This window comes from Enhydra lutris, unplaced genomic scaffold (genome assembly GCF_002288905.1).
Source record: "Enhydra lutris kenyoni isolate GAN:26980312 unplaced genomic scaffold, ASM228890v2 scaffoldscaffold22, whole genome shotgun sequence".
Classification (NCBI taxonomy): Eukaryota; Metazoa; Chordata; class Mammalia; order Carnivora; family Mustelidae; genus Enhydra; species Enhydra lutris.
The window spans coordinates 34,613,259-34,625,976 of NW_019154106.1; the positions used below are offsets into that span (position 1 = coordinate 34,613,259).

The following is a 12,718-nucleotide window of genomic DNA, read 5'->3' on the forward strand; positions in this document are numbered from 1 at the left end:
CCTTCCAGCATCAGTCATCTTAACTGGGGCCACATCGATCAGACACAAATTGTCCATCTAAAGCCTTTCCTAAATTCCCGACCCACAAAACCTGCTGGTTTCACTCTAGGGTAGTTTTTGTACAGAAACAGATAATGGGTGCAGTCTCCATACCCAATCCAATGAGTCCTGTTAGCTCTGCCTCCAAAATATATCTTGATTCTGCCCATCTTTCATCTCCTCCTTTGCTCTTCTAGTTCCAAACAGAATCATGTTTCATCTAGACTAACACAAAAGACTTTTAATTATTCTTTCTGCTTTTACCTTACCATTTATTCCCTGCACAGAAGCTATAAAATAAAGAGTTAAATCAGATAACACTGCTTAAATTCTCCACTAACTTCTCACTGCAATTAGAATAAAACTGCTTATGATGGATTATAAAGACTGACAACAATGACTCACACTTACTGCTCTGATCTCTCTTTCTTAGTTACTGTGCTCTATCCATGTGCCCCCCTTTTTAAAAATGTATATATTTATTTGAGAGAGAGAGAGAGAGAGAGACAGAGCAAGCATGTGAGTGGGGGGAGGGGCAAAGGGAGAGAGAGAATCTCAAGCAGACTCCACAATGAGCATGGCGTCCAATGTGGGCCTCAATCTCACAACTCTAAGATCATGACCTGAGCCAGAATCAAGAGTGGGATGCTTAACTGACTGAGCCATCTGGGCACACCCCTCCCCCATATGCCATTTTTGATATCTCTGGAATGTTGTAAACTCATACATATCCCAGGGTCACTGGGTTGTGGTTGTCTCTTTTACCTGGAATAGTCTTCTCCAGTTCCTCACTGATTTGCTTTTTCTCATGATGCAGTTGTCTTCTCAACTACCGCCCCTTACGGAGAGGACTTCCCTGACCACTAGATCAAACTTCCTCTTCCTAGTTAATATGATCTAAGCCTTTAGCCTGTTTTGCTTTTTGTAGCCTTTATTATTATCTAGAATTGTTTATATGTTTACTTACTTATTGTTTATTTCTTCCTTATTGAAATGCAGTGTCTATAAAAAAGAGACCTGAACCATCTAGTTTGCCACCATATTCTTAAGTCTTGACATATTGCCTGATAGATACTGGAGACTCCACAGTCGCTGAATGATTGTAATGTGAAATAGGGCAATATATTCTCCTGATTTAGAATATATTTCCTAGGAACATTTTATTAAACTTTGACTGTATTGAAATCTATCAGAAAAAAAAAACAAAACACCAGATTGTGTTAATTTATAATCCACTTGATATGGCTTCCCAGGAGGTAATTTGTGGGGAAATATATATTGCATAAGTAGATACATTGCACCATTTAATTAAACAGTCTTCAATTTAGAAACACCCATGTTGACTAATTTAGTGTATCCAGTTGGAAAGACTGCATTCTCCTCTCCTCCTACCCTGATGCTTTCCAGACATGCTACAGATTAAAGAGGGCAACACTGGTCTGCTTCACATGTTTTCTTTCCTTATTGCTCTAGGCACACAATGGCCAGTGAAACTGATCTGAAATTTAGAAGGAAGACAGAGACCAGGGAAAGTCTACTCATCCATCCGCTCTAGTTTGTGCTCATTATTATCCAAGCTAGAATGACAGGCACTTCTGGACCTGTTAGAAAAATTAAAGAAAGCAAGCAAGCAAATTAGGGATCATTTTGAATCCACTCATGAAAAGATGACAATTTAAGAGTCTAAATTTATGTTTTCTCCTGTAGGCCCTTTCTTAGAACATTTTTTTAAAAAACAGTGAAAAATTTTACTCTCCTGCCTGCTGACATAAGGTCCATTTGTGCCTTTCTGAACAACCACTCCAAATGTCAGCAGTAGTGAATAGCTGTGAAGTAAACTCCACTTCTTTATCTTAAAAGCAAATTAGGAAAAAGGCAGGCTGATGGTTTCCCCTCAGGAAGGTTTCCCCTGCCCTATGACAGGTAGAGTATAGCCAGTGCCCCTCTCTTGGGCCTCCTCTGCCTTCATCCCCTTTCCCTCCTGGGCTTTTAGCCTCCTGGCCAAAGACATAAGTATTCCCAGCAAGAAAGAGGGCTACTCTCCGCTTTCCACAATCATCTGATTAATTTTATGAAAGCATCAGTCTGTGGTGTGAACAGCCCAAAATACATATGGAGAAGAAAATGGAAGGGAAATTGAATCCACAGAGGGTTCACATGACTCTTCAGAAACTAGCATATTCTATTTGACAAACTTCTCCCTTGGTTTCAGTAGCCAAGTAGAGAACAACTTGGACTTCTTCCTTATGATTGAAAGACAATAAATCTGAGTCTCAACCCATGCCTGACTATTGATCCCTTTTTGACATTTGAGTAAGTCACTTATATTTTCAGGGTTCTAATTTGCTCATCTATTAACTGGTTCCTAACTACTGGGTTTATTGCAAAGCTGTATAAAATAGTGGTTGGGGGGCGCCTGGGTGGCTCAGTGGTTAAAGCCTCTGCCTTCGGCTCAGGTCATGATCTCAGGGTCCTGGGATCGAGTCCCGCATCGGGCTCTCTGCTCAGCAGGGAGCCTGCCTCCTCCTCCTGTCTCTCTCTGCCTGCCTCTCTGCCTACTTGTGATCTGTCTGTCAAAAAAAAATAAAAAATAAAAAAAAAAATAAAATAGTGGTTGGGAGCAAAAGCTTAGAAACATCTACTGACTGGGTTTAAATCCCGATTTCGCCAATTATTAACTTTGTGACTTTGGATAAGTTGCTTAACTTCTCTGGGCCTCTATTTTTGAATTGGTGGGAAAGCATCTCAAATACCCACAGACCTGATTTTACCTACTATGTTAATGACACAGTAATCAGGGGGGTAATATAAAAGCAAATGCATTGTGTTTTCATTCATTTATGTACAGTTCATTTGTTATAAACTCCTTTCTGCTAAAAATCTACATGTCTCTTTGTTCAGGTTTCCCCAGAGGAAAATAATCTAAGCTGAAAGACTTAGCAGATTCTGGAAGAAAGCTAAAGACTCTTGGAAGATAAGCTGAGAGTATGTCAACAATCCAAGAGCTTCTAGATGATCAAGCAACAATAAATATCACCAAATGAACAGAAAGAGTTCTGGCATCTTAGGAGCTGTTTATCAAGGTCAGGGAAGCCCGCCTACACTGTTTGGTATCCTTACTCTGCAGAATGGTGTGTTCACAACAATATCACTATCTTCTGGGAATTTCAGGCTTTACACAGAGACACTGAATCACATTCTATATCTTAACAAAATCCCAAGGTGATACCTTGAACATAAAGGTTTGGGAAACACCAGTGATTTCCAGTATTGGCTGTACTTGGAAAACTTATAAAATGACTTATGTCTGGATTTCAAGCCTAGCAATTCTCATTTAATTGGTATGAACTGTGGCCCGAGCATCTGAGCTTATTAAGAAATTATTTTCCCAAATGATTTCAGTGTAGAGCCAGAATTCAGAAGCACCAAGCTAAATCTTGAGATGTCCCAGGCCTTTATTTTAAATATAATTTCTTTCATGTGTTCTGAATACAAAAATGTTAAGATACATCAAATGCACATCTTTCATGGTTAAGAAAGGTTGATTCCCCAGATTTTATTGTCACTTGCTGGATTCAGAGCTCCCTGGGCTATTTCTTCCATGGTAATTTCAGGATGTAGAGAGCTGATTTGCTTATTTTCAGAAAGACAACAAAAGGTTGACTCCCCCGCAGGCTAAGCTAATGGCCATCTGTTAGGATGCAGCAGTACGGGTTCAAAAGGTGGTATTTGCCACTGTATCTGGTCTCTGGAGGCAACACGTGAAATCCAAGCCTTTCAGAACTCACGACACCTTATGTGTCAGATCCCTGAGAGGAAGGCAATCCCAAATTAGAAACACACGCTTCATTGGACAGGCACTCATCTACAAGCACCTTAGAGTGTCCATTCTGAAGGAGGCCTTTATCGTTCATATCATTCCATGCACAACCGCTATGCTGCTGCCAAAGGCCTCATACAACATTTCATAACTGAGCCCATGACAAAGGGAAGGGACACACCAGGGTTGTCCCGTCTTGCCCTGTATCTGAAATCAACCCTTTTGATCTGATGAAACTGACACCCAAATGGTTACCATTATTATTACTATTATTATTATGTTTGTGCTTATTTTGTGTTATTCATTCAATTGGAAAGGTTGATCCAAGCGCTCCAAAAATTCCCTATAGCACAAAGATTTTATATTCAGTAAGGAATGACATTACAGGAAAAACAGTTTTGGGGACCATGCTAGAAGTAAACTTTAATTATTCATAAATATGTATTATATATTCACCTAAAATTAAAAATAAAGATAGCACAGAGACTAAGAAAGAACCCATATAATTTTGTACATGTGAAGGTAAGAATGATGGTCTCTATTAAATTCTATATAACTTTACATGTCTTTTTTTAACTAAAATATTTTTAGAATTTTCTTTACCAAGTTTATGTTTTTAAAGATTTATTTATTTATTTATTTATTTATTTATTTAAGAGAGTGAGAGTCCGTTGTGAGCAGAGGGAGGGGCAGAGGGAGAGAATCTCAAGCCGACTCCCTGCTAAACTGAACAGGAAGCCCAAAACTGGGCTCAATCCCAGGACCCTGAAACCATGGCCTGAACCAAAATCGAGTCAGGTGCTTAACTGAGTAAGTCACCCAGGTGCCCCTCCTCCACCACCAGTTTAAATCAGATGTTTTGTTGCAGATAATGTAAATAAGAGTTTCTTTTTTCCCCATTTCCTACATTTTCCTTAATCTCCTACATTTTCTCCTTCCAAACAGCTTTTGATGAAAATTTTAGGATCTTATGCAAAATATGCATATGGATTTCTAAAAGATAACAAAATGAACTTTATTAAGTTTAAAGTGACTTTATTAAGCCTGTGGTTGACCAAGAGGTACTAAGTTTACCACGATTATCAAGAACAATGTACAGCTACGAGAAAAACAAAACACATTGTGCTAGCTCCCTCTAGTGGAAATTCTGAAGACAAACCGATTCTAACAGAGTAGTTCTGAATTCACAGGCTTGAATACATAGTCTCTTGAATACAAACCTTATTTACAGACCGACTAGGCCCCAAATCCAAAAACTTAGTGGGAGGAAGGAAGACCAGCATTCAAAATGCATCTCTTAAGGCAATAAATCTGGGAAGAAACTGATTTATATTCTTCTACTTCTGAATTGAAGGCTAGGAGGGAAGTTAAAGCTCTCTTACCATCCATTTTCATATACATATAGTGAGTATGAAAACAGTCACCTCACAGAGTTGTTTTAAGGCTTAAATGAGATCTGTTTCTCCTCAGTCTTTCTCCACATCTGTAAAATTATGTGACCCCAGGGAATCAAATTTGAATCCTTTCTCTTGTATTTTGCCTCATTATAGTCATCCGGCAATTACCACTGATTTATGTCATCCCCCTCCATCTGCAATCTATTCCTAGTACAAAACACCATTCCCTCTGGCCTCTACTGCTGGAACAGCTTCCTGAGTGCCCTCCCCACTTCCCTCCCATCATATGCTCCATGATGGACACGGTAGGCTGAAAAGAAATTGTGTCTTGTGGACCTGAGAGCCAGTCCCACATTGTTCACCACTGCACTTGGAACCCTCCCTACCCTGGCCTCCAAGACCGCAGTGAACTGGGACCTGAGCCACCCACATCACATCACAACGGCCACCCACCCACTAACGCAGCACCGAGCTTTTCTCTACACTGCCCCAAATTGGCCATGGCATTCTCAGTCTCAGGGTCTTTGCACAAACTGATCCCACCTCCTGACAGCATTTTTCTCATTTTTCTTGTGTCTGGTTCCATCCCATCTTGCAGGTTTCAGACTAAATACTGCTTTGGAAATTTTCTGTGTCTAAATGTGGTCTCCCATCTTCCAATTGTCTTTCTCATGGCACTCTGTTTCCTTTGGAAGAACACTCGTGACAATCCATAGTTATTTGTTTAATTGTTCATTATCTGTCTTCCCCATTAAAATTTAAGATACCAAGTCTTCTCCTGTTGCCAATTAGATTCCTAGTATGCTCAAGAATTGGTGCTTTTAAGTATTTATTGAATAGTTTTGTAGATGAATTCAATTTTTATAGAATTACTCAGCATAGGTTGGACTAATTAGGCCTTCACTAAATCCCAATTCTTTTCTCTTTCCAAGGCGTCATTGGGCTCTATTAGTTTTCATTTCTAGGAACAATTGTGAGCTGCTTTTTTTTTTTAGATTGAACTAATTATTAAATGTTTTAAGTAGTTGACTAAAGACATGGTTCTTCTATACTTGCTTACAGGACAGATTTATAGTAAAGCTAACAAATCTTAAGTGCCCAAATCCCTCATTTTCTTTGGAACTTTTTAAAATTAAATTAATTTTTTTTTTTCCTGTTAGAGAGCAAGAGAAAGAGCAAGAGAGCAAGCACAGTGGGAAGGGAGAACCTTAAGCAGGCTTCACACCCAGTAAGTAGCCTATTGTGAAGCTTGATCTCACCTCCTTGGAACCACAACACCCCTGGAACCAGGACCTGATCCAAAATCAAGAGTTGGACGCCTAACCAACTGAGCTACTCAGGGGCCCCTCCTTAGAAGTTTTAAGACCAAGAAAGGGACCCCAGATTTATGTTTACATTGTCATAAGTATGTATTTTATTTCTTAAAGATAAAATTATACCAACAGACTAGTGCATGAGTAACATCATTTTCTACACAAGAAAATGTGAAATGCAGTGACATCACACTGCTCATATATGAAGGGAATTTGAAAGAGAACATCACATAGTTGATAAAAATCCTAAAGATTTGCACTACAATATTAATAACAAGTTGTGAAACAAATTTTTTAAAAAACGATTAAAAATATTTGGTCAACTTCATGGAGAAAGCAATGATTGTCTTTCAAATTTGTTTCTAGAAAATGTTATAAAATTTTAGAAAGTTATAAATGTTATAGAAATGTTATAAAAATGCATTAAAATATTCAAAAAGTGTGTAGTCAAAATATACGAAAAGTAATTACAGAGCTATGATAGGCAGTTACTTAGGATATATGTTATTTTCTGGTTTTTGTAATGTTTGTACGTTTTGTGACCTTTTAAAAAGTTATAATCTGCTTTTGATTTATTTTCTCATTTACTTTATAGTTCTATATTTGTAACTTTGTATTCTTTTTGAAAAGTCTCCCCAAATTAAAGACCACAGGGCTTCATGAAATCCAGATTTTCCCCTGATGCTTGGTTGAAGTGACACGTAAGTATTGTTTTTAATTGGATAGATTGGAGATATATTCTTCTGTTTTCAATTTTATTTAATCATGTTAATTAACCTCTTTTTTAATGCCACAAAGTGACCTACCTACATAACGCTAGGAATAACATATTAAACTTATTAATTTAAAAAAAGTAGTCTTTTTTATGGGGCACCTGGGTGGTTTAGTCGGTTAAGCGTCTGCCTTCGGCTCAGGCCGTGATCCCAGGGTCCTGGGATTGAGCCCCACATCGGGCTCCCTGCTCAGTGGGAAGTCTATTTCTCTCTCTCCCTCTCCCACTGCTTGTGTTCCCTCTCTGGCTGTGTCTTTCTCTGTCAAATAAATAAAATCTTAAAAAAAAAAGTCTTTTTTAAAGAAATCAATGAATACACATGATAAGATTTTAAAAGTGGAGAAGAAATAGAATAAGAGCAAAGTATTATTGGGAAAAGATGAATTCAAAAGTGCCTGAGCAGGTCAGTTGGTTAGGCATCTGCCTTAGGCTCAGCTCCTGATCTCAGAGTTCTGGGAGAGAGCCCAGGGTTGGGGCTTCCTGCTCAGTGGGGAGTCTGCCTCTCTCTCTGCCCCACCCCCCAGCTTATTGACTCTTTCTCTCAAATAAATAAATAAAATCTTTTTTTTAAAGTGAAATTAATATGCAGAATGTGGGCTACAGAGTCCTCTAATTTTATTAGAAGTTGGCAACAAATTTGTCCCTGAGGTTCCTAACAATCAACAAAAAGATCCTCGTAATCAGAGAATCTACTAAAGAAAAGAGAGCAAAAAACCAGGAACCTGTTTGCTAAGGAAAAGCCCAATTCAGACTGATTCCTGGATCTCATTCCATGATCACACGACCAGCATTGTCAACTATATTTTCAACTGAGCACAAGGAGTTTCAGAAATTTTTGTTTGGGCTGATCATATCATAGCAAAGTCAAATTGGGTGGGGGAAGGGGAAGAGTTCCATTGATAGCCAGAATAACATCAGCCCAAACCCTGCTTCACAGTTTCCTGCTGCTAATAGGAATTCTGAAAGAGAACAGACACGTGTAAGGTGAAGAGAAAGGGCTTTCATGTTTTCTTTTTGCCATAGAGGATACGAATTATGGCTCATCTGGGTGGTCCTACCATTGTGTTTTGTGATGCACATAACCTGTGCTGGGTCACATATCTTCCAAAAGAGAGGACAATCTTAAGGAAGACCTTCCCCTGACTGTAAAGCCTACCTGGCTTTAGTTGTAACAGGGGTCACAGAGGGACACGGGGCAGGGCTATGTCCTTTCAAATAGTATTTTCAGGAACCTACCAGCTCATAACCAAGTTCTTGGGCTTTATAATTCTGCACAGTCTTTTGATAAACTAAAATGTTTGATGCTCTCCTGACAACACATTTTGATGAAATCCCTTATAAACATTTTTGCTGGCTCTTATTTGCTTCCCTGAGTGGAATAAGAGACTTCCATACATAATTACTCCAGATTGGAACATATTTGCCAAATTTCAGTTTCTGAAACTAAAGTTTTCCATAGTCTTTTAAAGGTAAGTGCAGAAAAATATCTCTTTCAAGTCATCTGAGATGGACGTTGGATGGTCTTCAGCTAATGACAATTTAGGAGAAAGGCCTCTCTTATTAATCATTTCAATCTCTTAATTTTCCTATTCTCACCAGGAGTTTAGATGGATTAGAAGTGCTATCTGGGGGGCGCTTGGGTGGCTCAGTGGGTTAACCCGCTGCCTTCGGCTCAGGTCATGATCTCAGGGTCCTGGGATCGAGTCCCGCATCGGGCTCTCTGCTCAGCAGGGAGCCTGCTTCCCTCTCTCTCTCTCTCTCTGCCTGCCTCTCCGTCTACTTGTGATCTCTCTCTGTCAAATAAATAAATAAAATCTTTAAAAAAAAAAAAAAAAGAAGTTCTATCTGGAAGATGAATGTGGGGGAGAAAATAAGTATTTCCTACTCAGTCATTCATTTCTTTAACAGAAACTAATGGAATGCCTACTACAGCATTATATATACCATATAAATTCTGAAGCCATTATCTTTGTTATTTATAAGGCTATATGAGTTTGGACAAGTTACTTGGCCTTTTATATCTTCATTTCTTTGTCTATAAAATAGAAACTATAATTTTATTATCTCATAGGATTACAATAAGATTTAAGTGAGTTCCTATATGAAGAGTATTCAATATTTGATACATAGTGAAGTATTATTACTATTATGTACAAGTGCTAGGGATAAAACAATGACAGATGTTCTGGCTGATTTTGGCAGCCAGGAAAAGGAGCCATTCTGCCTCCAGGGAGCATGGTGACTAGCTGCCCAGTTGCCACACCCTAAAATCTATTATTGTGTTTGTGAAGAGGTCTGTTGGCTGCTCCCTGCCAATAACTGAGTGAAGCAGAGAAACACTATTCCTGGGGAATGGATACCTCTTCCAACAGGTAGTTCCAGAACAGAATAATGGTTAACAGGGTTTAAAAATGGTGGAAGATCCGGGTTTGAGGTGGATGTAAACATAAAGAGGGAGCACAAGAGAAGCCTCTGCGATGATATAAAAGTTCTCTATCTTGGTTTCCATAGTGGTTACACAACTTTACACATAAGATAGTATGACACAGGACTATACATACATACTGTACCAATGTAAGTTTCCAGATTTTGATAGTATACTATATATACAGTTCTATAAGGGTTGGAATATACAGTTCTATAAGTTAGGGATGGAGTAAGGACCCCCCTTCCCCCCCCAAAATCCCTCCTTCATAAAAGCAACAAGAAAACTGGACAACATTGTTAGAATTCCCTTTTACAGAATTATGGAAATGAGCCAAATGAGCCAATAGCAGCTCCCTACCCATATTAAATTGAAATCTGCCATTCATATCCTGAGAGAGGAAGGGAGAGACAGAGAGGCTTAGTCTTAGTTTGGGTTCCCCAAGAAGAAGACTCCGAGACAAAATTTCAAATGCAAGTAGTTTGCTTGGTAGGTGCACAGAACATTAACAGAGAAGTGAGGAATGGTACAGGGAAAAAGTAGATAATAAAGTGCAGAATAACCAGAAAATTACTACCTAGGGTCACTGGAGTTTAAAGCACTGGGGACTCTGAAACACAGGTGCAAAGCCCAGTATGTAAGAGTTAGTCTCCCAGAGGTCCAAACCAACAATGGTATTTTTATGCTAAACATTGAGAACTATTTACTAATGGATGCTTGCTTTCTTGCTGCTTGAGTCCAGTTAAGTAAGACTAAGTAGGTCTGAGTAAGAATAAGTAGTAAAATATATATGATCAGTTAGGACTCTTTAGGCTCCATAAAGAGAGAAAACTCAATCTTAAGTGGATCACCTTCCAAAATATGCTTTACTGAGTCATGAAAATTTATATTCTTATACCATATCACCAACACCCCAATTTCTGTCTCTGCACTCTATTATCATAATGTTGGCTTCGTATGGTAGGAAGATAGTGTAGATATTTCACAGTTAGTGGGAAGGTACGAGTTTCTTTTCCAGGACAATTAACAAAGATCTCAGTGTTTTCCGTCTTTGAGTCAATCACCAAGGCCAGAAGAATGTGTTGCTTTTATTAGTCAGATCTAAACCATGTGCTCATGAACGGAAGCAGAACTGGATGAAGTCACATCACTGGAAGGTCAGAGGAGTGCATGGAAGGAAGCACAGAACGAGAGTCTAAGAGTTGTTACTACAGTGATGGGACTGGGAGTCTTAACTAAAATAATGGGGAATGGACGCCTGACAAAAAGACACCACCAACAATGTCTTAGAAGGAAAGCCATAGGTAGAATTAAGTTCAGAGTATATAGACCAGTTTCTAATTAGAAACACAATGGAGTTTATTTATATGTTAAATTGATTTTTTATTTATAAGAGTGTTTTACCTGAGTTATGTTTTAGATCACAGGCACACTTCCAGGCTTTAAGGAGATCCTCAAAAACTCAGTCCACTACATTCAGTGATGATGTGGTAGAATGTTTAAGGCACAAATGGGGAAAAGGAAAAATCAGGAAACTTTTATAAAGATGCTATTTAAGTCAAACTTTAGACAAGTCTCTGGAGGATAGAAGGAAGAAGGGAAGAAAGGCATTTCAAGTAGAAGGAACAACATGGGTAAAAGGACAGAAGTATGAATGGATATAATTTGTCTACATACACGTAGTTTGATTTGGCTAGAATCTCTGATTTGAAATGAAGGAATAGCAAAAAAGATTAAAAAGATTGTTTTGACCCAAATAGTGAAAGCCTTATTTATGTTGTTCTAAGGAGTCTATGTTTTCACTTATTGGCAATAAGGATCCAATGAAGGGTTTTTAACAGTGGGGAGATGATAAGAATTTAGACATCCTGGGAATCAAAATTTATTCCTTAATATCAACAATAATAAGATACTTTATGATAGATATTTATGCTAAAGCTTAGACATAGTATGGGCAGTTCTGTCTCCTTGTGAGTTGCTTGTTCCTCCCCTCATATGATGGGAAATAGCCATTTAGTAAACACATTTTTTTAAGATTTTATTTATTTATTTGATAGGGAGATCACAAGTAGGCAGAGAGGCAGTCAGATAGGGGGAAGCAGGCTCCCTGTTGAGCAGAGAGCCTGAAGCGGGGCTCGATCCCAGGACCCTGAAACCATGACCTGAGCCGAAGGCACAGGCTTAACCCACTGAGCCACCCAGGTGCCCCTAATACATTCTTAAGGCATTTCCCTAACAGCTTATTTTTCATTAAAAGGCTATTCATGTCAGCTCATCCAAAATAATACTATGAGAAAAATCCTCACACTAAGAACATTATTATTTGGTGAAATGGAAAGATATCTATTCTTTGTTCGGATGAATTGATTTCTGTCTTAAGTTGCTCTCCTGAAGCCCCCCACCCCATGAGTAAAGGCAGAAACAAAATTTCTGCAGTGCAATATGACTGGTGGCCACTAGAGGGCATACTTACTTCGTGCTGTGACTGACTAGCACAGAGCTGCTTTAATTCAGAGCAAAATTGACCAACAAAGGTGACCTCAGCAGAGGTTAGGAAGAACCCATCACTGCAAAAGGATAGGTCTATCAAGTGACAGATATGAAATATCAGTTTAGTCAGACTGAAGCCATGGTGACCAATTATACCCATCAAAGCCCAAAGGTAATGAAATCCAGAAAGGCGAAGAGTGTCATTTTGATGGAGATGACCTCTAGAAGGAGGAAAGGGGTGGAAAGCCAGGTTAACCAATTTTACCTTTACAGGAGAGAGATGGGCCATTCTTCAAACACATTAAATTGGCTACTGAAAATGTGTTCTAACCTGATGTATCCCTAACAAGTAGAACAGAGTGGAAAGTGCTGTTCTAACTGAAAATAATGGTTCGTTAGTCTGTTACTAAAATATGACCCCTGAAGGGATAGCTACCTCATGGGATCTTATTCATTCAGAAG

At 38.7% G+C, this 12,718-nt stretch overlaps 1 protein-coding gene across 2 annotated transcripts in view; it reads right to left on the reverse strand.

Annotated features, from left to right (window-relative positions):
- The window catches only part of LOC111149717 (anoctamin 3), a 445,297-nt gene that overhangs the window by 345,565 nt on the left and 87,014 nt on the right, over positions 1-12,718 (reverse strand). The gene's annotated exons all lie outside the window — the stretch shown is intronic.